The sequence below is a fragment of the Ornithodoros turicata genome, chromosome 2 (assembly GCF_037126465.1).
Source record: "Ornithodoros turicata isolate Travis chromosome 2, ASM3712646v1, whole genome shotgun sequence".
NCBI lineage: Eukaryota > Metazoa > Arthropoda > Arachnida > Ixodida > Argasidae > Ornithodoros > Ornithodoros turicata.
The window spans coordinates 83,827,078-83,853,936 of record NC_088202.1 but is presented as its reverse complement, the minus strand read 5'-3'; positions in this window follow the sequence as shown (position 1 = coordinate 83,853,936).

Below are 26,859 nucleotides of genomic sequence, written 5' to 3'. Positions count from 1 at the left end.
CCACAGTTTGCGCGGACCTTCTTCCGGAGGCAGCACGCAGCAACATGTCCATGTCTCAGGCAGTTGTGGCATAGCGGCGTGTACGGTAGGTAGTGCTTAACTCTCATCGTGAGTAGATGAAGACTGACCTCTCGCGGCTTGAGAGTCCCGAGGAATGTGAGCCTCACAGCACCGGCATCCTTCTTTATTCGCCTCGCTGCAATGACCGGGGGGTCAGACCGTATCGCCAGCCTGCAGGGTGTCCGACAGTGAGGTGTCGACGCCGGTGATAACGCCATAGCACGAATCAGCCGGGCGCGGTTCATACGCACGGACAGGGATCGAGCAGATCCTCTCGAGTCCCAAGACAGGGCCTTCGGCAAGCGGGGAAACGGCTTCCACCGCGATGATGTTCGTCGCATAGTTCGGTCGTATTTCCTTAATCTTTCCCGGTTGCTCAGACATGAGGAACTCGGAGAGTCTCAGGTGATCGAGTCTGGCAAGGCTCACAGTCTGGTCCCGTGGAGCAAAGATCACCGTACTTCCCTCAGGCGGGGCAGTCCGCGCCGAGTTCAGACGGGCGGTCTTCCGCGCCCCTTTGAGGACTTCCTTGAACGGTCGGTCGTCGTCGTCCGAAGACGTGAGCATGACGTTGTCGCTCAGTCGCTTTCGGAGGATGATCGTGCTGCTACTGGAACAGTCAGTGTCATTACCGCCGGCCCCCTCGGTGGACGACGAGCTGCAGCTGCTGCGAACACCCTCCATTCCGGGGTGGGATGCACTGGCCGTCCCGCGCCTTGCAGCGAGGCAGGGCCTGCTCAAATCCAGGCCTGGATGAGATAAAACAGGAACAGAAACAAGAAAGAAGCGAAAGAATTGTCTAGAATATCAGAAATATACTAGAATTGATACGATACAAAGGGTTCCTAGAACGTCATGTTAAACTCATTTTATCCACTGATTCAGCGGCCTAAGAGCTATGTTAGCGTGACATTATACAACAACAACAAATGCACTGACGATGATAAATGGGGAAATTCGCCCCCTGGGTTGTCGCCCACTACTATGCCACTACCGACAACCTCAATGCCAACATTATAGATTATAAAGATTCAAGTTGAAAAGCGTAATATACGTGCGCCCTGTGACTAGCTAAGTGTGTGCTAGGTGTGCCCCCCCCCCCCCCGTCATACAACTCTCGTCGTACTACCCTCACTCGTTCTGAGACCTTTGTCCTACATGTTGCACGTTAACCCGTTCACCGTATGTGCATCTGTTTGCATTTTCACCGCTTGCAGGCGTCCTGGCGTGGCCAGTCCGACTTTGTCGCGACTCATATCCCCATCTTTTTCTGTTACCTCATCACCACCACCATCATCAGGTTATATTAAAATGAGTGTAACATAGTTACAAATGAAACCTATACTGACATTAAATACGGTTAATGATGTAACGTCATGATTGTTGAGTATATGGTCCCATCTTGGGGTGTAAATTAGGAAACCGTAACCGGAGTTTGGGACTTCATAAATGAAAATGCACTACTTGAGTAGTAATAGGTCTGGTCCATTTGATTCCCTTCGACACCAGGGCTGCGCTACCATCGCGTCTGGGCCGACTTCGCTCGCGTATGCGCGTGTGCGGAGGGTTGTCCGTGCGCTTACCGGCGGGGGAGGGCTGCGCGTGCGCTTATCGTAGCGTATTTTTCAGCCTGGGCCGACTTCTTTCGCCATTTTTCCACCTGGGACGACTTCCCTCACAATTTTTTCCCCTACAACAGGTGTGCGGTGGGCGGTTTACATGCAAGTATAGACATGCAAAGGATAGCGATACACAAAAGTACAAGTGAAAATATAGTTATTAAAGTCAATAGGGCCAGGAATTATGCTGTGACTCTGTGTGAAGCAGAAGAAACACAATGCAATACACGTAACAAAGAATATACTTATTACAGGTATGAAACAATAGCATTTAATAGTTACCACAGATCAAACACAATATTTTTTATTAACGGTAATCATACACACAAGTTTTCAATGAATCAGAATTAAAATGGAGTAGCACATTTAATCAAAGAAGATATTCTTAATCAATACGATTACAATCAAAATTACAAGTTGTATTATAAAAAGTCTGAGACGTCAGAACCATCATTGCAACAGTGGAGTTTTAATTAGAAGTTCTGATAGATGTGAGTAATTTCAGGGGGGGGGGGGAGTCTATTTATTTCCACAGGAAAGGTCAGCCAGAAAGCAAGGCTTGCTATTCCTTAATAAATGACTCGTTAGAGCGTGGTCCTGCGGTAGTTAAAAGTAAGGCGATGAGGGGTCAGATGTCTTCCGCCGTCCCACACACGATGGCACAGGCTGCTGAGGAGACCGGTATGACGTAGGTAGTGGAGAAGCGCCGCGGTTACACCACTGCTCCGGGTGCCAAGTAGTGTTGTGAGGGAGATGGAGTACCCGAGGCTGGCCAGGCGAGACTTGAGGTTGTCGCGGAAGGACCTGGAACGGCGGCATTCGAGCAGAAGGTGACGAATATCTGCCTCAGCGTTGCAGGTAGAACATAAGGGTGTTGCTTGGTGGCCCATTTTGAACAGCAGTGACGGAGTGCGGGCGACGTTGAGGCGGAGCCGATGTATGAGAGATTATTCCTTCCTTGAGACGCGGCCGCAGATAGTGTAGTCCATCGTTGGGTCAATGGACCTCAAGAATGGGTTGGTCCTGGCAGCATCCTTGGCAAACAGCTTGGTATTGACAGTAAGGAAGCGGCGTCGCTGCAGTAGTGGCAGGCGGATGTCGAGATGTGTATTCCACCAACCGGCTCTAACGCATGTTCACGTTTCGCCGCGGCGTCAGCGCGAGTATTGCCGGGGATGCCGACATGGCTCGGAATCCATAGGAACCACATAGTGAGGCCCGAGGACAGGAGCTCATTATAGGTTACAAGGATCAGGGTATGCACGTCGCAGACTATCTTAACAGAGAAATATACCAGGATAGCTAGGGCCGCCTTGCTGTCAGTCAATACCGTCCAGGCACTAGGCGGAGAAGCAGACATATGCTTCAAGACAGCAAGAATAGCATACAGCTCAGCTTCTAGAGATGACGTTTCGTGGGGAAGCAGAGACGAGACGCATGCTCGAAGTCGTCGCTAGGGACATAGTACGCCGCCGTCAACGAACCTTGCCGCACTGACCCGTCAGTGTACACTTCCATTCTATGGCTATGGAAGGCATGATTGTGGTCCAGGGTAAGTTGACATGCGGCGACAGGTGGTATGCTGTTGTTGTTAGCAATGCCAGACACAGACTCATGTACGATGGGCTGATTCATCGTCCACGTCGGTGGTGCGTATGCAAATCTTCCTCGAAGCATCCAGACCATGCTCCATAGGCTCCGCACTGGGTGCGCGTTCACCAATTCTCAGCTGTTCAAGATAGGCTCTAGGGGTGACGCCTGCTGTGGCCACTGTCAACAACCCGAAACAATCGAACACATCCTGCGAGACTGCCGAGCATACCATTCTGCGCGCGAAACACATCTCCCTCGCTCCACCTCGGGCTCGCTAGCAGACATCCTCTACCCCGCTGGTTCTTCTGCCGAACGTTCCGCCAAAGCAAGAAACCTCATTCTCTTCCTGCTGAAGACAGGCCTTGCTGATCGACCCATCTAATACTGTACTCTCCCCGATGAACTCGTGCACCTCACCGCATCCCCATCCTTCAACCTCTTCTATCCTCCATCCGTCCGTCCTTCCTTTGTGTTTTGTTTTGCTATGCGTCTTCCTTTTCTTTTTTTGGCTATAGTCGTGACGACGCCCACTTCTGTGTGACCAACAACGGCGAGCCTATCCTGCCATCACCCCCCCCCCCCCGCGTATGCAGCAGAGGTGGCACTGTGAGGGATGTAGCTGTTAAGACGGAGCAGAGCACGACAGAATGCGGACGACGGGGAAGTCACACAGATATCTCACAGGTAATGGTGGGCATGTCGGCTGACGGATCGGGCGTAAACACCAAGAGTTTCTTTGTCGCGCAGAATGTGGACTGGAGGTTCTCGCTCTCTCTGCTAAAACAGAGAAGGTCTCTGTTGTTCTGTTTTAGGCACACTTAAGCAAAGGCGAAGGCTTCTACCTTAAGCACCGAATAATGCCCTGTCAGCAGAAACACTGAGCTTGTGCAACACTGGTAGACTGTATCTTAAGGTGCCGAGGACCAACGAAGAGAGGACCTGGCGTAGCTCAGCACTGGATGGGCCCCAGGATGATCCGCATAGATGCCGGATGATATTGGCAAACTTGTTTGTGGTTGCACCAATCGCCCGAATTTGCCGTGCCCACGTGAGGCCGCGGTCAATTATCACGCCAAGATAGCGGACGTGGGAGACAAACTCCAGAGCAGAGCCCTCCACAAATATATAGGGTATTTGTGGAAAGAGCGGCGCGTAAACGCCATCGGTGTTGTGTTACTTGGCGAAATGGAGAGACCGCGTTCCGCGAGATAGGAGACCGTCGTGTCCAGAGCTTGCTGCAAACGACGCTGAAGAGTATCGCGGCAGATAGCAGAAGTCCATATGCAGATATCGTCGGCGTAGGTGGTGATACTGGTATGGCTACGTAGTTGTGCTGGGAGTAAAGCCACGATGACGTTAAATAAAAGTGGACTCAGAACGCTCCCTTGTGGGACGCCACGCTGCACAGGGTAGACGGCGCTATCTCCCTCAGTAATGCGCACAGAATGATGTCCGTCAGTGAGGAAATCCTGAAGCCAGAGGAGCATGCGACCTCCCACGCCGACCTCTTGAAGTGACGCGACAACAGCCCTGTGAAAAACACTGTCCTAATTTCAGGCACAATATGGAAACTGAGTTTAATATTCCAACACGACACAAATTTAATTAATCAGTTTCTTCTGAAGTGAATAGCGCAGACATAAGGAAATAATTCGAATCAACATGATCAACAGATAGCATTAATATAGAACCAAACCGACATATCCTCCAACACGTAGGGAAATAATAGCTACAAAATACGATATCAAAACGAGCAACGGACATCACATTTAATCAGAAAAGATATTCTTAATCAATATGATTACAATCAAAATTACAAGTTGTATTATAAAAAGTCTAATATTCCTATACGTGACCACCATCATTGCAATAGCGGGATTTTAATTACGAGTGCCGATAGATGTATGTAATTAATTGAGAACAGCAGAGACCCTGGAAGACCATAGGACACCAACGACAAGAACGACACGAACACAAGAAGAAATAAAATCTATAACACTACATTTAATCAAAGAAGATATTCTGAATCAATATGATTGCTATCAAAATGACAAGTTTTATTATAAAAAGTCTAATATGTATTCCTATATGTTACCACCATCATTGCAATAGCGGAATTATAATTACAAGTGCCGATAGATGTATGCAATTAATTGTGAACAGCAGAGACCCAGGAAGACCATGGGACACAAACGACACGACGACACGAACAAAAGAGGAAAATAAAATCTATAACACTACATTTAATCAAAGAAGATATTCTTAATCAAAACAGCAGAGGAGAATAATCTATCATTTTAACGATCATAAAATCATCCTCGTGACTTAATCTAATCGATCATTATACAATTTTCATTCTAAGAGACACGACAAACCTTACCTTGTTTTATGAATAAAACACAGAAACTAGATATGTTAAAAATTAACTTCACCGCATAGCACGCTCCTAGCCAAGAACCAACTCTAATGATATCTGCCCTGATTTGTTGAAGACGGGAGGCGTACGCCTGTTTTGTAACAGTTATTAACATTTCGAGCGCAATAAGGAATCTAAGTTTCATATGTTTTGTTCCAACATTACACAACTTTTAAATAATCAATTTCTTATTAAGTGAATAGCATAGACATAAGGAAATAATGAGGAACAGCACAATCAACAGCTAGCATTAATAGAGAGCCAAACCTGCGCACCATCCAACACGTAGGGAAATAATAGCTAAACAATATCATGTCGAAACAAGAAACATTACAAATTTAATACAGTGACTAGCACGGACTTCACGCTGAATAACAAGGAAACACTCTAAACGGCGCATGTGCCAACGTCTAAACAACAGATACATGCAGGAAAATAATGCTGAATCAATCTATCAAAACAAGAAACACTACAAATTTAATACTGTGACTAGCACAAACTTAACGCAGAAGAACAGAGGAACATTTTAAGCAGCGCCACGTAAACAACAACAGAGGAAAATAATGTATCATTGAACCATCATAAAATCAACTTCGTGACTTAATCTAATCGAACACTATACAATTTTTCATTCTAACGAACGCTGCAAACCTTACATTGATGGAGGCATCCAACAATGCCACGGGCTCGGTACAATAGAGAGTTTTAGTACATCGTACGCAAAGGCGAGAGCGTACGTAACAGATAGCGTTGGTGGTTCTGCGCGAAGCTCTCGTTCTGTTATGGGCGTGCGCAGAACCATCAACGCTATCCCTTACGTACTCAAAGGCGATAGCATACGATGTACTAAAACTCTCTATTATGAGAGGATCTCGGTTTTTCTTCAAAGCCCAAAGACATTATTTCTCTATCTATACGACCAAAGCGAAGCAACTGCGCATGCTTTATCACTCAAAGAGTTGGGGTTATATTCCTTTTTCTTCTTCCAGCAAACAGGATGCTTTCAACGTCAGATAAGATAGTACAAAGGCAATATATTTTATTGTACATCGCAAATAGAGGTTGGCAGTATTCGCTGGAATCACTATCTTTTCACATCCTTTCCTTGAAACGGAAGTCGGTATAAGTCGGCTACGTTTCTACCGAGACGATATTTTTTTATTGAACATGTAGAGAAAGTCGAAATTATTCAATGATAGAAACAATACTCAATCAAACACGAGAAACAAATTTAATTTAATCAATTTTTTGTAATATTTTGCAACAGAAAGTTCTATATAGATGAACCTCACAGAAACATCATATGTGAAACGCAACTCAGAAATATGAGGCATTCCCAACTCAGAGATTATTTTTACTGATGTCAATTGAGTGAACAATTGAAACAAATACAAGACAATAATTATTTCAGGCAGTAACTTTCTAAGCAAGCGAGAAGTAGAGGAAATCAACAGACACAGTTAATACATCATGCATACATAATTCCCAACTCATAGAATATCAATCGAGTGAACACCTGAAACGAAGTCAATAATTAATTCAGACACATCATTTCTAAGCAAGCAGCGTGAATACACCGCAGAATCTATACGGAAACTTGTCTTTTTCAATGAATAAACAGAATCAAAATTATTAAATCAAGAATCAACTAGTGGATTGAAGCGATGAAGTGAGTGATGAAAGCCGATGACCTCAATACCAGCATCAAGTTAGGGACGGGAGGATTCTAGCGCGGTCTTGTACTTAGAATCATTGAAAGCACACTTTTTTTTTCTTACTCATCGCATCTTTTTGTAATTCAATTTCTATAATTCTCACGGCCGGAGGATATTAATAACATTCTAAACCAGATAGTATAATAATTTTTTAAACAATAAAATTAGCATAGATATGCTTTTAATTACGTGTAGACGCGCACTTGAAAACAGAACAGACAATTGCTCTACATTGAAGAGATGGACAGATTTTGTACTCGTTACCGTAAGTTATGGGAAGATATGCTAAAAATCTCCTTCGAAAAAGAAGAGCCGCGAAACGATTCCATTATCACTGGATTTCAGTACGTCCTAGACATGGTCGTATTCGGAGATATGGTACAAACTACAGAATTGAAGGTACGTGCAAGAATTTGTATGCCGAATCCACAATAGTTATAAAAATATTTGCACGTCAACATCGGAAGGACAACTGGGAATGATGGCAGAGTTTTTGAGGTTTGCTAACGAAGAATTGAAATACACTAGACCAGATCTAATTGTAATCATTGCAATGGGCATAGCGTTCACCAAGAAAGAGTGAGATCAAATTATCATATACAAGCGGTCTATATCGCACGATGCATTACGGATTTGTTGAAATTACACCTAACTATTGAGATGGAAAGTACATAAAAATATTGTCACATGATATGTTCCACTACCACGGCTACGCAATTATTTTCTTCTACCAGTTCTTGCAACGATGTCGAATGAGCAGAAGTTCAATATTGTTGTACAGCTCCGGTCAACCTTAATAATAACACTGAAAAAATTGTGGCCTCGCTCCTGAGCGCGATTGCAGCAACCCTTGGGGTCATGAGGAAATCTTAGTTGGACAAAATTATTATGTTAGTTTAACACAAGGACTTTGTTCACTTAATGTTCCCCCATTGCTCCAAGGGTGGCTGTTATCGTGCTGGGAAATGAGACCGAATTTTTTTCAGTGTTATTATTAAGGTTGACCGGAGCTGTACAAGGTCTGATGTATCATCACTTATTGAAACTAAACGAACATAACTGCGATGGACCACTGGACGATTTTCATCTAATACTCTCTTGTACGCCATTCAAGAATCTTCATACAAAGAAAGGAAACATCAAAGAGATTGTGCAAGGCCGTTGCAACAAAGTACAAGTTGCTGAAGCGATACAAATGCGGCAACAGCGTATCGACTGCATTAATCAACGGTGGATTCAAGCGACCAATAATAAGTCATCATTATATAATGCATTCTGAGTTCATCAATCAAGATAACAAGCGACAGCTTCAGGGTTTCGAATAGGACAATTGTAATTTAACGAAATAAACAAGCGTATAACTGAAATAATAAATGTAAACCTTGTCATCAATATACTGAATTCTAAGCATCGCAATGAAAGCAGTTTGTTGATTGATTGATTATTTAAAAGAAAACAACTGCGTTGTACCTGTAAATGATTGCGATTATAAATGATCAGTTGACCTGTAAATGATTGCGTTGTACTGTCCTCTGTCATCGCAAAAGAGTGCTTGTCAGCGTAAGCGAGCTAAAGCTTGCGTATTGTGAAATTACACATTCTACAACACAGATCGGAAATCGCAACACCCGTTCAAATTTTAATTTAACACTTACTGATGTGTGGTAGTTTCCACTTCTCCTGGAAGTGAATCGATAAACTTTAGCATTTAAGCCACAATCAAATATCTTGTATAGTATGTGTGACTATATGCACAACTTTTCAATCTTTATCTTTAAAAAATGCAAGAAAGAGTGTACAGTTTTGTCTTTAAAAATTTAAACAAGAAAATGATCTTTAGTGAGGAGTTTTCGTTTTATCACGTTACGAGTTAAAAACTTATAAAATGTAAGTATGGCCTTTCCATTTGCAGTGCCCGTATGCTATGACACTAAGAATAGGGTGATAGTTTTTCAGTATGGCTACGGGAAACCTCGAGTACATTTTGTGAACTGGATATACGTTTATGTGTGACCTGTGCTGATCTTCTTATTATAATTAAGATTACATATCTTCCATTGTGTTTATGCATGGTGCTCATCCTCATTATGCACTGGTTAAACAATTCTGATGACAGTTGTGTGATTCGCTTCTCCCAAAATCTGATTGTCACTCAGAATTTATCTCATATACGTTTGTGTGCCGTGTGTTACGAAGATTACGTGATTAGAAATGTAGACTTCGCCTGCACGTCATGCTTGTCAAATCCTCCAATTACATCGCGGCATTTGATAAGAGATTCCTTTCAACATATATTGTCAAAAGATGTTATAGACATACTTTCAATTCTACGTTTGTCGTTTGCTCATGCATAAGTGAGCTAGTCCAACTAGGTGAGAAATATACAAGCATTGTGGAATTTAATTCATGAAATATGATAGGTTTTCGCAAAAGATTAGTGATCCACTTTTGTAAACAAAGACCGATGTATCACGCCTCTAAATTTCAATGACCGATCATTCTCCCGCAATTCTATCAACCGGGTGTTGAAGCTGTACAGAGTGTAGTCGGGTAAAACCTATTTGATGGTCAGCTCTGATTCCATATGAGAATTCTTGCACATGGTGTGGAATATTCGTTTCCTTAGCAATCATTGTTCTCAATCTAACCATGCTAAATACAAACTGTTTTCATTGCGATGCGTAGAATTCAATATATTGATGACAAAGATTACATTTGTTATTTCAGTTAAACGCTTGTTTATTTTGATAAATTAGAATTGTCCTATTCCAAACTCTGAAGTTTCCATTTGTTGTCTTGATTGATGAATTCAGAATGCATTATATAATGATGTCTTATTATTGGTAGCTTGAATGCAGCGTTGATTAATGCAATCGATACGCTGTCGCCGCATTTGTATCGCTTCAGCAACTTGCACTTTGTTGCGACGAACTTGCACAATCTCTTATTGATGTTTCCTTTCTTTGTATGAAGATTCTTGAATGGCGTACAAGAGGGTACTAGATGAAAATCGTCCGGTGGTCCACCGCAGTTGATATGTTCGTTCAGTTGACTTTCAATAAGTGATGATACATCAGACCTTGTACAACAATATTGAACTTCTGCTCATTCGACATCGTTGCAAGAACTGGTAGATGAAAATAATTGCGTAGCCGTGGTAGTGGAACATATCATGTGACAATATTTTTATGTACTTTCCATCTCAATAGTTAGGTGTAATTTCAACAAATCCGTAATGAATCGTGCGATATAGACCGCTTCCATATGATAATTTGATCTCACTGCTTTCTTGTTCACTGCTCACTTGTTCTTGATGAACGCAATGCCAATCACACTGATTACAATTACATCTGGTCTAGTGTAATTCAATTCTTCGTTAGCAAACATCAATATCTCCGCCATCATTCCCAGTTGTCCTTCCGATGTTGACGTGCAAATATTTTTATAACTATTATAGATTCGGCATACAAACTCTTGCACCTTCAATTCTGTAGTTTGTACCATATCTCCGAATACGACCATGTCTAGGACGTATTGAAATCCAGTGATAATGGAATCGTTTCGCGGCTCTTCTTTTTCGAAGCAGGTTTTTAGCATATCTTCTCATAACTTATGGCAACGAGTACAAAATCCGTCCATCTCTTCAATGTAGAGCAATTGTCTGTTCTGTTTTCAAGTGCGCGTCTACACGTAATTAAAAGCATATCTATGCTCATTTTATTGTTTAAAAATTTATTATGCTATCTGGTTTAGAATGTTATTAATATCCTCCTGCCGTGAGAATTATGGAAATTGAATTACAAAAAGATGTGATGAGTAAGAAAAAAAACGTGTGCTTTCAATGATTCTAAATACAAGACCGCGCTAGAATCCTCCCTTCCCTAACTTGATGTTGGTGTTGAGGTCATCGGCTTTCATCACTGACTTTATCGCTTGAATCCACTAGTTGATTCTGTTTATTCATTGAAAAAGACAAGTTTCTGTGCAGATGCGGAGTTTGCCGCACCCCAGCTACGATCCCCCATATCATCGAGGACTGTGGGCGGTACACGTGTGAGCGCCGGGTACTTCGACGCCAACTTGAACTCCTCGACCATAGACCATTCAGCCTGTGCAAAGTACTTGGCCCATGGAGCTCCCCTGCGCATCAGTGTCGGGCTCTTCGCTCCCTTTTTGCTTTCATGCAAGCCACTGGGCTCCTCGAAGAGCTCTAAACAGAACTGCGACCTGTCGTCGCTTCAATCTCACCATAATTCATCCTCTCATATTAACCACTGTGGAGTGGGGTAGGGTCCTGTGGCTACCATGGGGAAACATCCCATGTCATCGTCGGCATTTATTATTGTTGTTGTTGTTCTGCGGTGTATTCACGCTGATTGCTTAGAAATGATTTGTCTGAATTAATTATTGTTTTGACTGTGTTTCAGGTGTTCACTCGGTTGATATTCTATGAGTTGGGAATTATGTATGCATGATGTATTAATTGTGTCTGTTGATTTCCTCTATAGGAAAACTTAAATATTTCTCGCTTGCTTAGAAAGTTACTGCCTGAAATAATTATTGTCTTGTATTTGTTTCAATTGTTCACTCGATTGACATCAATAAAAATAATCTCTAAGTTGGGAATGCCTAATATTTCTTAGTTGCGTTTCACATATGATGTTTCTGTGTGGTTCATCTATATAGAACTTTCTGTTGCAAGATATTACAAAAAATTGATGAAATTAAATTCGGTTCTCGTTTTTGATTGAGTATTGTTGCTATCATTGAATAATTTCGACTTTCTCTACATGTTCAATAAAAAATATCGTCTCTGTAAAAACGTAGCCCACTTGTACTCCACTTTCAATAAAGACTTCCGTTTCAAGGAAAGAATGTGAAAAGATAGTGATCCCAGCGAATAATGCCAACCTCTATTTGCGATGTACAATAAAATATATTGCCTTTGTACTATCTTATCTGACGTTGAAAGCATCCCGTTTGCTGGAAGAGGAAAAGGAAAATTGTGAGGGAAGTCGTTCCAGGTGGAAAAATGGCGAAAGAAGTCGGCCCAGGCTGAAAAATACGCTACGATAAGCGCACGCGCAGCCCTCCCCCCGCCGGTAAGCGCGCGGACAACCCTCCGCACACGCGCATACGCGAGCGAAGTCGGCCTAGACGCGATGGTAGCGCAGCCCTTGTGGCGAAGGGAATAAAATGGACCAGACCTATTACTACTTAGTTGCTATTGCCCTTTGCTATCATCTACACTCTAAATCCCTAAATCCCCGTTCCCTCAGAAAGTGCAGCCGGTACACAGCCGTAACCGTCTGGAAGCAGCCGTAACGGTTATCAAATAGCAAGCACAGCGAACCTCATCGCCAAATTTCAGCAGGTACAAAGCCGTCACGTTGGTATGAAACGGCTTTATGCCCGCTGAATAATATGTGTGCCTTCTGAACCTTGTACTCGTGTGCTTGTTGAACAATGCGTGTGCCGGCTGAATATGCGTGCCTTCGTTGGAGCGTACTACGTTATTCCGCGCTCCGCCGGTGAGGAGCGACACGGCACAACGTATTCTCCCGCAGTACATTCCTTCCCGCTTCCCTGACGCTGTCTGCGTTACAACCTCGCCTTTAAGAAGGATGACACCTTGCTTTTTAAGTACAGGTCTCATGTTTGCTTAAGGTAAGCCAACGTAGCTGTGATGCATCGTACGACGCTTGCGTTATACTAGTATTTAACAATCTATTACATTACATTCTGTACATTCTGTACATTCTGTTACAGACTGTGGACGCATTGCAAATGGCGGCAGGAGAGGATCGGCTGCATCGGTGAAGCGACGATGTACATTACAAGCAAGGTTAATTGTATTCTTTCGTTATAGGTGACCGTGGGACTGTATCGATTGCGAGGAGGTAAGTTACAAAATGGAATACTATTCCAGCATTAACGTTGGAACAATACCAGCGTGATATTCACTTCGGTTTCTTTACAGGTTGTTTCCTGTCTCAACGGTCAGGCACACATACGCGTGGAAGATTGCAACTACTTCTCACATGGAATTGGTGTCTGTTGCCACTTGTTGGACAATTGTTCCTCGGCCATTTCGTTTGAGGAGCCGTCGTGTTCGTCATTAAGGATCTTCATTGAGCTTTCAGTACTAGCCCGTTCGAAGTTTCGAGGATTGTGCCTTCGGCGTTTGGAGGACTGCCTGGGGCATCGGATCATCGGATGGGTGGTGCGTCCGTGCAACGTGTGCTCCATATGTGTGTGTTGGGATTAGCGAACCGTGTATGCTGTCCATTCGGCAAACGATGATGTACTGGATGCAATTTAAAGGTATGTGCAAGCCAATAAAATTTGGTGTTTCATGTTCGATGTGCTTGGAGCATTTTCTTCCTTGCTTTTTCTTTTTTTGCGAAGCGGGGAGGTAATTTTTCTGTTAGGGAACTCGAGAGGCGCAATGTGTGTCGAGTATTAGTGGGTACAAGTAACCCTTCGGCAGTGGAGTGCAGCTGTAGCAGGCTCCAACAGCTCCCCATAGAGCCCATAGTTTGAGATAATTCACACAACACTGGGCACACGACCAATGAGAGTGCAACGTTGTAGAAATTATGCAATGCCAGTCGGCCAATCAGGACCCTTAACTTTGGCTGGCCTTTCGACCGGTTCTGGCTACCATCGACTTCTACCGGATTTCACGCCTACCGCCGTTACCCGATATTCAAAATAACTGAAGCTTCTCTTGGCTAAAAGAAATATTTATATGACACAAAGCACTGATTCAAAGGTCTGGTACATGGGTGTACTGTGAATACAAAGTCCACTGCGTTGCTGACGCACTGTAACTAAGTTCGAACTTGAAGCAAAACGAACACAGCTCTCGAAATCCGACGGGGCCCGCGCTTGTTCTTCACACTCCAACCGGTCCAACTCACGAAGCATTCCAGTTCCGGAGTTGATAGACTGTTCGTGGGGTAATAGTCGTGTCCAGGAACAGCACAACACACGTTGAATCACATCGACGCATGAATAAACCAGCGAACACTTCTACAAACTGTTCTGCCATCACCGAAACACGAAACACAAGAGGACGCCTTGCCGGCCGATTTTATGATGAGCATCTTCTTTCGTTGTTTGCAGAGCGGAAAAGGCGCTTGTCTGGCACGTAATCGTAATCCTGTCTTTGTTGTCAGGCCTCAAAATCCGACGGCGCCCGAACGCGTTCTTCACGCTCCAACCGCACCAGCCCACGAAGCATTCCAGTTCCGTAGTTGATAGACTGTACGTGGGATAATAGTCGTGTCCAGGAACAGCACAACACGCGTAGAATCACAAACTGTTCTGCCGATTGACATCACCGAAGCACGGAACACAAGAGGACGGACGCCGTGCCGACCGATGCGAGCTATTTCGAAACTATGCTGAAACGGCCGCCGGGACGCTGCACACACATGCGCGCGTACAAAATGCGATTTCAAAACGTTGTCGACCAATCGGAGCGCGCACGCAGTCTGGGCCAATGAGCTTGCAACGTTGTAGATTGGCGCAGTGGTACATACTCTACAGCCGCATCCTCGGTTACCTGAGGAGGACTGGCTGTAGCTTCCACAGTTTCGCCACGAAAACCACCGCCCCCCGTGACCACGTGATCATCAGTAACGAATCACGACAAAGTAGCCGGAAAACGGCGCCAAAAAGCGCGCGCTGGCTGATTGAACTGCGCATGTGCGCTGCGTGCCCTCTCCACACCCTCTCACTCGAATTATCTCCCCCCTCCCTGTTCCGAGCGCTTCGCCAGACCATCTGCTAATATCATCGGGAAGCAGAAAATGAAAATCCAGAAGACGAAGGAATTCACATGTACAAATTTATTGACACGGTAAACATATAAACAAGAAGCAACATTTGAATGCAAGTAAATCTACACGATTATTACAGAATACTGCAGAATAAATAAAGAATAAATAGTGCCGAGCAACAGAAGCCGTGACTATCATATTATACAATCCTTAAGGAAACCTATTCGGTTTGGAGAAAGTAGATATTATACACATATATAGCACGTGATGAGTCGCAGAACCCATCCGCTTCATCCCAGCACAACTGTCGAATTTTCTGGTGACAGGGGCCAATGCTCGCGGATCGCAGGGCCACGAACAGCTGTTGGTGCCTGAATGAAAAAAAAAAAAAAAGGAACCTGTTAACGATATGGTAAACCCGAGCACAGGCAACGTTAATTGCCTGAATACGCTCTGTAAGACATGCTATCGATACGCGCCTAATGTCGACTAATGACAAAATTTGAGGAGCCCTGCGTACGCGATGCACGATGTTTTCCTTTTCATGCACACCAGTGTATTAAACATCAGACACATTCAAATAGCGAAACAAAACGCAACAAGTAACGCCACGCAGAATCATCAACCAGATCATGACTGATAACCGGCAGAAAGTGATGTAATACGGGACAAGGCGTACCTCCATGCACACAGTTAGGCGACAGTATTAAAAGTCTGATCACTGACATGCATCATACGTTTGTCTGCTTACCTTCCATTCAGACGTTCGTCCATGGCTCGAACATCTTCGAAATCCACGAAACGAAATCACCGTCTGCTCACATACGTAGACGCCAGCTACACAACGGTCAGACGGGTCGGCGCCTCGGAGAAACGAACGCGAGCGAATCCACCGGTTAAATGAGCCTCAGCCAATCATGATCGAGAAAGGTCACGTGGGCGACCGGAGCCAATGGAAAGTAAATAGCCGGAATTTGGCGGGAAATGCCAGCGGCGACACTATTGTCGCGGCGGCGAAACCCGCTTACTGTGCCTCCTCTGCCTTCGGTACGTCCGGCACACTGTGGCTCGTGGCGTCAGCAGGGATGTCGTACCAGTTACTTCACGGGGCACATGGCACCTGCAGCTTTCGCAGGCACTGCGTGCCCCTTGAAGTCATGTGGCACATTTTTAAAAAAATGTGCCAGTTGATCAGACGGCACCTATCCGTCACTGGGTTTAGAGTGTATCCCAGGTCGTCAAGAGCTACACTATATATATATAGAATTCAAGAGCCTTCTATTTCAGTATACCTGTTCCTGGTACCTAACACCTTTGACTGGAAACGGGGACTGCCAAGTACTTGGTAGACATTCAGATCAGAAGATGGTTCTTTTGAGATGCACCATATAAAATTTAAGCATGTCAGACCTAAAATCCAGATATTCTACGATTTTCCTTGGGCAGATCCTTGTACAGTTTTAACCAGATCTGCAGCATCTCTTGAAATGTTTGAAGCTCTGGGTGTAATTAAGATACACAATATGTACACTTGCAGACTGCGTACAGGCTTGGTATTGTAACTTACAGGGAATTTGTACAGACAACGCCGTTAGTGCAAGAATTGCGTAATTCTTTCATTTGCCTCCGTGAAACCGATGAATGGAATATTCCATTTTGGCGCACAAATTACGGCAAACGGGCCCTTTCTTTTACTCTCCCGGAACTCCTAAATAGGTATTCCAAATGTGGGAACATTGTAATCGGACATGGTAAAAAGGAGCTTCGTACATTTTTTGTTAACCAGTGATTTGTACTGGTATTGTTATCCTGTACCAGAGTATTCTAATTTGCAAATATAATCTTTGTAGCATACTTCATTAAGTGACATTCCAGCTATTGTTTTAGACATTTGTTAAACTTTTTCCACTGATTGTTTCCATTGTCTGAAATGCTGCTTCCGAACCGTGAGCAGCGGAGCCTTGTCAAGTTGCCAGCTGGCAGCTTTTTGCTACTTTGCCCAACCATGTATATGGTAAATTGAATTGAACTGAATTACACTGCGTCAGGAATGGGACTTGACTCTTCAATGGAGTAAGTTTACTCCCTTGAGTAAAGCGAAAGTGGGTATAGGATATGGGACAAATTTCGTTTAGTGTATTTCAGCGACGTCACGCCGTTACTGTTTTTGATGTTTTACTTATCAAAGGTGCTGTCTCTGGCGTTCAGGTCCTATGCCTGACGTCGTCCTATGCGCACACACACCGGCACTCATAACCACTTGCACTGACAAAGAGGACGTCTCGCAACTGCACACGTACTTGATTGGTCCTGAGGTGGTGGCGGCGGAGGCAGCTTGCCCGTGTTGGTCTCACAGCTGTGGGCATCGTCAGGACTGCAGCTGGTGGTGAGGTGATGATGAAAAGAAGATGCGGATGTCAAGGAGGTAGTATCGATGGTTGCCCCACACTCTTAAGTAGAAGGCTTAGGTGCACCTGAGTCTGACTTTCCAGACGAATGTCGGCACTGATCCCTTTGTAGTCGGCCCAGGACGCATACTAACCCCCTGTCCCCCACTCTTTCCTGCTGTCTTGTCTCAATCTGTCCACATCTGTACGCTGCTCTAGCCACAGTAGCTTCGCGGCGTTAACGTGGAATAAAAAAATCAAAGCATCGTGAGTCATTATGGAGGCATCTAAAGCAGCCCCAAGAGACTCACGGAGACCCAGATGCAGGGGTGCACAAATATCTCAAGGATATCATTCTTGCAGTCTGTAAGAAATTTTCGGGCGCGCCATTTCTCATGTCACGGATTGAAGAGTACCCCGCTTGGTGTTGTTCTGCAACGAGCAGATGTCTGTCGCTATGATCAGGTGTTGGCAGGTACGCACGGGCCGCAGCAGCCGTGGGCTCCAGACAGTCAGCATGTCCTTTGCCGCTGACCCCAGCACGCGAGGGGATCTACTGCGGTGAAATATGATACAGCGTACCAGGGTGTTGCACGCAGGGTTCATAACTTTTGTATTGCGCTGCCGGAGTCAATGAGGATGAGGTTGATGTTTGATGGAGCCAAGCACTCCATTAAATTTTTCCCCTTTCTTCATCATTATAATGACTCCCTTGTTGACTGTCCGGTTTGTATGGCAGCGACTGCATGTAGTATTGCAAGGATATCTGCAGTCGTGGAGGATATTGGGTACAGGGGAGATTTGTTTTGCAAGAACATGCTGAGGGCTGGAGCGTAATGGGCGCATGTGGCGCTTTTGGTGCGGTGGACAACGGAGCTCTCGGTGAAGACCACCGTGTGCTGGGAGACCATGTCGCTGATAAGGTACCCCGCAGCCGCTTTGGCTTCGAGTGGGCTGGGTACCATCCTCGTTCTGAGGCCAAGGATGGAAGCGGACACGCGCGGTATTGGCTCGCGCCACGGCGGGGCATACGGACTGGTTGGCCCAAAGAAAATGGTCAAAATAAATACATTTAATTAAGTTAAATCGCCACAGTAAATTCTATGTAAAAAAAATTCGCGCTGGCGCAGAGTGGTCCCTGAGTTCTTTTTTAGAATATATGTATTTATTTTTATCGTATAATATCGACATGTTAAACATGACACCATGTATAAACGTCCTCCGCGAGAAACTCCACACATAAACCTTAGAGATAACTCACTCAGGGTTGTCCTGGGCGCAAACTGAAATCACAGCCGGATAGTCGAAGCTTTACAAATGAAAACCTCCAATTGTCTCTCGGCGCAATGGAACCCACGAATAGGTTAACGAATTTGTTAGCTGTCTACGAGTGATAGCCAAACACACAGACGAAGCGGCCGACGGAACAAATGAAATCCAAGAACAGATGCGCTGGTAATTGACAATCACTTCCGTCCATCTTAGGGGACTTGTGTGGACAATGGAAGAATTCCCTTTCTCACCACAGTCTCGCCAGCTACGTGCTTAATCTGAAACAATTGGTGTGACCTAATGCCCTACCGTAGTGCAGCTGTTCGTGGACGAAAAAAGACACCTTGTAGCTTTGAGCCTTGCGATAATCTTATTGGGATGGTTCGCGCAGAGCAAAATAAAGTCTCTTTCCCCGTACCTTTCCCATATTAATTTTCTCTTAGCAGTAAACGAACGAGATATCGCGACTATGCATTGATTCTCAATGTTGTTAGCAGGCTATGCTATGTTAGAGGCCGTACATGAGCGGCCGAGGCTAGAAAGTCAGTTCAAAGACGATGCTTCTCGAGGGGACGATGGCGATGGACATTCCTCACGGTATTTAAAGGAGCACGAGGTGACCCCTAACTTTTTTGTTCGGCTTTCGGCGCAAAATGTTCTTCAACGAATCAAGTGAGTTCCCGTGAAAGAACGATGAGCGTAGGTGACCTAGAGAGAGAGCGGTATGGCTCTGTTGCGCAAAACTTTGAAAAATTCTTCTCCTCGTGAAAAGAGCGCATCGCAGAACGAGAGGACGTCGTGACGTATGCTACTCCCCTCACGTGACCAGTGACGTACAGCGGTACAGCAAAAGCATGTATAAGCGGAGCGTGAGCTCCGAAGAAAAAAAGAAAAAAAGGCACGGAGCCTTCACCACGTTACGAGAGCATCGTGTCGGCTGTCCGCTGCATACTCTGACTGTTTTTCGCAAGTTCGATTACACAGCTATAACGCACCGCAGAGCGAAAATATTTTGGATGGCGACTCCAGGTGGACAGACTGACACGAGGCAGGATTTTGATGTCACCTGATGCGTAGGCATCATCACGTAGGCATCATAGTTTATTTTTAGTGGTTGCATGCCCAGTGTTGCATGAATTAACTCAAACCATGGGCTCTATGGGGAGCTGTGGAGGCATGGCGTGGCTTTCGGCTAAACTTCCCACGGCTGACGCGAAGCACCGACGAAGGAAACGAACAACATCTCTGCGGAAGAAACTCTCCGAGCAGACGTGAATACACACGGCAATGAAAAGCTGCGGCTGGCCCGAGCGAATCACCAGCGGCGCGTACGTTGCCAGAACCCGACGGGCCGACGGTGCGAGCACTGAGTCGAAAAGACGCCACGAGGCCGTGGAGGGAAGGGAACATGCTGGCGCCACAAAGACGTTTCAACAAAGGACAACGCGTCCGTTGGATGCATGTGGTACTGGTACAAGCCAGTTTCAAACGTGTTCAAAACTATGTCCATTGTTTTTGATAAGCTTTCTCCATACAAATTCCAAAGATTTCGCCCACAAATTGGCAGGTCGTCACGGAAAGTGTTGCGCCATTTAGCCACAATGTCAAACGTCTCGCCAGCGTCAGCAACGCTTACAAACAGCTGCCGCTGTAAATCGCAACACTTTCCGTGATCTTTTATTATTATAACTATTGTTATTATTACCCACAGTTACAACTATGTGTCGCACTGTGTGTAAATTATTTTAGCATTTTTCAGGTAGATCGTCATCATCAATTACCGAGAACACTCTGTCGTGAACAGATTATTTGCTTTAGCTTATTTTCAGAGAATAAGGCTTTCCAGAACGTATTAACAAGGACTGTCCAATAGTGAATCCAAAACGTCGCACCAAATCCGAAGCCGTGCAATAAATATTTCGCTCAACGTAAATCATCGAGCCGCGCGTTTGGTACGACGTAATTAAATTTGAGCTAAAATCAATGGACTCGCTCCTGAAGCTAGCCACAGACATGAAGCGCAAATCTCGCGCAAGTAATTTAAATCGCAGACGTAACAGAGGTAACGAACTTTGTGCGGGTGCACATTATTAAAAAGTAATGTACCCGTGTCCCACGCGACTGTAACGGAATATGTCATGATTGCATTTTGTCGTCTGTTTAAAATATTTTGTGTTTTTCTATCTGATGATGATGCGAACAGGAAAAAATATGGAGCTGTGTCTCCACCAGTGCCCTGACACTAGATTAGTTCATGAGTAGAAACTGAAACTAACAATAAGAAGAAATGAAAAAAAGATAAGTACTGTACTCTTTGGCGCACTGCCAAACGCGTATGAAATGCTATAGCAGGCGAAGGACGGCGACTCCGGATTTCGGATGCGAAAGAAGCACACTTTCGGGAGATTCAGCAGATCGGCAGCGCTTTACGGAAACGTTACGATAAAGGCGGCTGACAAATCAAAGACCAACAACGTGATGTAAGCCACTTCAAAGGAATCAAGCGATTTAGTTGAGTTCAGTTGAAAGAGAGAAGAAGAAAGAAATGGAGAAAGAGGCGCTCATTACGAGAGCCGGCTACTCCAGATCACTTAGAAAAACAAAAATGGCTAACTACAATAAGAACAATGAATGATAGAGATAGTCAGCCACCCACACAGAGAGTCACACTGTGCCCACTAAGTTGGGGTCTGCGCAAAATCGCACAAACGCCTGCATGGCGTGGAACTGATGTCCGGTGACCAAGGGCCCAAAACCTTAAAGGGTCTCTGACCAGAACCTGGTCAATGTCTTTGTTTGTATGGATAACAAACCTACATGGTGCCTCCAAGTTACAACTGAAACGTTTCGTCTCTGCGGAGCCGCCAACTATTCCAAACAAGAAGCCGAAAAGCGGTTTCGATTTCTGCCCTCAACTCGTGCGATCAGCGCAAAACTCTAGCTATTATGCAGTGGTTTTCCCATGTGTATGACGTCAAACGCCCGCGACGTTTATTGGTGGAAAGTCCACACCGGAAGTTCGGGCGGTTTCCGCAACTTCCGTATTGCTGGGTGCTTTTTCAATATGGATGCGGAAGCACAGCGGAGTCGACAAGTCAGCTTTTCAGCTACCTTTCAGCAGCTGAGAGGCACCTGCTACGTGCAGCAGAGTTTGGAGGCATTGCTTTTGAAATGTTGAGCCGCGAATCGACTTCAGCATGAAGAGGAAGTTCCAACGACAGACTGTTAGATGAGCTTTCAGCATCCATCACGATGAAGCACATGAACAGTTTGTGTAAATTTCATGTTTGACGGCGCCGTGTAAAGGGGCCGGAGTGGTTCATTGCATAATAATGCCGAAAGAAGTCGAGTGCTTATGTTGCAAGGAGCTGCTCTTAAAGTAACATATTTCGGACTTCGAGGGCAGCACGAACCTAGCGCTCATATTCACAAGTAAGAAGCGTACGTGTCTCATGCACAACCATGCTGGTTGGTTTCAATACAAAATAGTTTTTCTGAACTTTTCGTTATTGCTCGTTGCTTATTCAAAAAGAGTGCAGCTGAATTAATACTCGGCGACCTACTAGCTTTAGCTTTGTTCAAAGCTTGCGTGTCTCATACAGGAAATAGATACGTACACTACATACCAACAGTTCGTGAGATGGATGTTGCACAAACTTGAAAAAGCAAGAGAATCGTTATACCAGTCTGCGCGTTGAACAGGATACGCAAAGCCTTTCCCATAGTAACTACTACATGCTTTAAATACCCAAGATACTAGGTGGAAGTACCCGCTACAGGGGGTGCCCTTGCAATTTCAGCTGTAGACTAATGATGCAACTATAATAATGATCCCCCTCCCCCCAAACTTTTTTCAACACTCCTCCATGCTTGGGATTCTGGATAAACCACTGTGCTGACCCCTGACACAAAGCACCATCTCATCAGCCTGCTCCGCCTGGTAAGAATTACATTGGGCTCTCAATTCCACCACAGACACAAATCCAATCCTGTTCTGATCCATCATTTTGTCCACCCATTCAGTCAATGTCGTAAGTGTTGTTCGAACTCTTACTGTCTCATAGCACCCAAATAGTATTGTTTAGGCACCTCAAGTATTTTAATGATCGTTATGTGGAAGTAAATCAGACTGTTATGCAGGTTACCCTGTGTGTGACCTCGGTTCCTGCTCTCAGTCCTCCAGAAGTGCTCACTACACAAGTTGACTATCGAAAACCTCAATCTTCCATGCATGATGTAAAACCCGAGTTCGCTTGCTTCCTAGCCATTTTTTCATTCTCAATCTTCCTTTTGTGTGCAAAGTGCACACCCAGTTTGAATAGGATGTAGACCTTGAGGAACCAAGCTTTGTATCTTGGGCTGCTCGAATACTCAAATAGGCATGTTTTAGTCAAAGATTATGTAACATGAAATGTGGTTCATATAGTTTATTGTGGCACTCAGATAATATCTTCATAATATGTCTGCAGAGACTGCTCCAAAATAGCATATGCGATGCAGCGTTCTACAATATTGGGCTTCCAGGAAAAATCATGATTCACCTGATACAGACGGCAGCCTTTGTACGGTGTCTGACACATTTTTAGCAGCCACTGTTTTAAAATATGCATTAAAAATGCTCCAATTATGAAAGTATCACGAAGTTCTTCATTTCATTTGTTTACTTAAAGACCCTTGTGAAGGGATTTACATAAATGCGGGAGGTTTTTTTATCCAAAAAAGACAAATACCAAAATGATGTACACAAAATTCGTTCACTCACCACAAAGAAATTCATTCGATCTGAAAACGATCATAGCACTTGGAAATAAATGACGATACATTTTGTTCTGATGCTATGTGGGCAGGAAGGTCATTCCAGTTTGACACCATCAGCTGGTACAGAGAGTAGAGTAGAGATTTCTGTAGTTGGTCCGTAGCAGTGGAACCTTGTAAGGTGGTACAGTGATAGATTTCATACCGTAATGGCAAGTGTTTGGGATGGCGCTAAAAGATCCTGAATTTTCAAGGCAATTTTGTGTAAATGTCTGATTTCCAAGTGAACGCTTTGTCTACTGTATTTTGCACGTGTTGAAGGAGCTGAGGGGCTGGATGGATGGATTGTAGTGGCACCCCTGGTGGGCCTCTTTGCAACGTGGGTCCAGCACATTGCACCTGTAGACAACCTGTAGACATGGTTGTTGTATACCAGGCTTTCTTTCTTTCTTTCTTTCTTTGTGCACTGCAATTTTATCGTAGTTGCCCTCTGTGGTGTTTCCCCAGATTAGACAACAATAGTACAGCTTGGGGTAAACTAAGGATTTCAACTGCGTTGGTTTAGAATCCAGAACCCTTCTTTACTATGTGCAGTATGCTGCATATTATAAGGAAAACAAATAGAAGAAAACTTGTACCTGATCCCTGCCCTGTATTTCCAACATTTGGTTCAACACCTTGTCCAAGGAAGTCATGAACTACATTGGTGCACACTGCTGTGACAATTATAATGTGACATCTAGATGCGGAATACACAGCTTCATTTTACGTACTGTGAATGTTGCTTACTGCATGGCTGCATACTGCTATACTGCATGAATGTTGCAATTGGCATGGCTGCATTCAACAATACTCGGAATTGTACAGTAATCTTTTGATTTGGTGCGTAAACTTCAATTTTCTTTAATCCGTATTTTGCTTTGTTGCGTAAATGGTCTCTTAACATCTGCATGCCACAACGTAATTCTCACAAGGAGAGTAATCACTGTATAAATTATACAGAAGACACTAACCTCGTCACGTCCAGATGCAACAGTCTTGGAAGATAGATTCAAGGAAAGCACTGCGGACTGCTGTAGGCGGGGGTTCTTTGTACTCTAACTGAGGGGTCCGTCTCATAGTCTGCATTCTTCAAATACGATTGGCAAAATCCGCTGCCAACCATACCTGCCGCTGCGGTTGAACGCGCAGTATCGTACGGAACTGAATGCCCGCCGAATAATCTCGCTTTGACGACACAACCGATTCAAACCGACACGTCAAATGAAGTAAGGGCTGTACCTCGATAAATTGGTCGTTGTTCCAAAAGATATAACTAAAGAAAACTTGAAAATACACACACTACGCTAACGCAGTGAAATAGCGCGCTGGATCCCGAAAGTCGTCGTAGCTCGTAGCCTCGTAGCTCCTCTTTCCACGGAAGTCACTAATTTGATTATCGCAGTTATAAAACAGGTCGTAGATTTTGAAGTATATACATACTTTTTATTTCCAGAGATTGTGACAACAGTATATCGGCGTAAAAATGTTGGTTCTTGCTGAAAGTTGTTGTTGTAGTGCTCGATCACGTGACGGCATTCTGCGCGCTGATTGCATGGACGATTGACGTCATCCCGGTGGGATGACCAGATAAGTTTTCTATATATGCGTACGTTTTCTTGGTTTGACGCTAGGTGTGCCAGCGTCGGCGTGAACCGCGATGTTCAAAATTCGAGTTTACGAAAACTACGAGGTGTTGAGGCATGAATTTTCGTATATGAAGTTGCTTTTGTGTATTCTATCGGTAGCCACTGCGGAAAAGGCTCTCCAGCTTCTGGTCAGAGACCCTTTAAAGGAGCATGGAAATGATCGGAATAAAATATGACGGGAGACGTAGAAATTACGACTCTGAACCCTGTGATACATATTCACACAAAAAGTTTGAGCGTAGCGCGCAATCCTGGCGCGCGAGGGAGCTTTGAATCTCGCGGCAGAAATGCCCCCTCACTCGGCTGCCAGCCGCTGACGTCATGTGGCCGTCTTTTTCTTTCCTTTTTGCGATTTCTCCGGCGTCGCGGCGCCGGCAAGCCGACAGAGCAGGAAGTGTTGTTGTTCATCGGACGTCGTGGAAAGGACAGGTGATGAACTGAACACTCTTTAGGCGACACGTCTGTTCTTCTTGACGAAACGTTTTATGGAGTTGGAGCGTATAAGCTCCGCGAGCTTCGATTTCGCCACACGAATGTACCGGAGGCTGGTAGGTGATACTGCTAAGTGTGAACGAACATTTGGATTGAAATATAGTGCTTCTTCTTGCTTACAAATGCATAGCCATGAAGATGTGGCACAGTGACCAGCGTTTTCATTTGAAGAGGTCGTCGACCATCATGACTTCTCCGTGTTGTGGTCAACACTATGGGCTCTGAACCGCATGGACACTGGCATCTCCGAGGCGAAAGAGCGGACCGATGAATGCATAGCTGTGTAAGATTGCGCTTACCATATCTTACTGATACCAGGGGTCGGATTCACAAACAAGTTCGTAAGATTCGCTACGATGTCGTAGTCTACAACCGTCGTAAGACATCGTCGCAAATCGCGGGGTTCAGTATTCACGAAAGGATCGTAAAGGAGAGGGAGTTTCACGATGGGCAGAACGAGCAAGAAAGAGCAGCTGACGTGCTTCCTGAAATGTGACCGTGGGATTAATGAGCGATTGGGCCCGAGGTTATGTTATTGTTATAGCAACGACGTCAGCTCAACCAATGGGGCCCGTTGTATCCTATGACACATGCCACGGTGTTTGTCAACAAAATCGCTCGGTATTTTCAGAAGTGTGTTCTGAAGTTGATATAGAAGTCACTCATCGGGCCTCAAAGCGTGTCCACCGGCCGAATTTTACGGAGAGTGAGATAGAGACCCTCGTGGAAGGGTACAAAACAAACAAAAACGCTATCGACGCCAGTGGAGATGGAGCAGCAGGAGCTAAAGACAAGTAAAAGGTCCCTAAGCACATCACTGCAGCCCTCTTCGCGGTTTCGGGAATTACACGGAACTTTGCAGAAGTAGAAGTGGACAGACTTTAAAAGTTCGAGCAAAAGAGAGGTATACGATGTGGACGTTCGCAGGAACAGCACAATGGGAGGGTTAATTGGGAATTACAATAGTTGTTAGGGTGGATATTACAGAGAGGAAAGGAAAGGACGGCTATGAAATTTCATAACATTCACAAGTATATTAATTTCAAACGTCAGGAGCAAGTGTAGACCGCAGCGC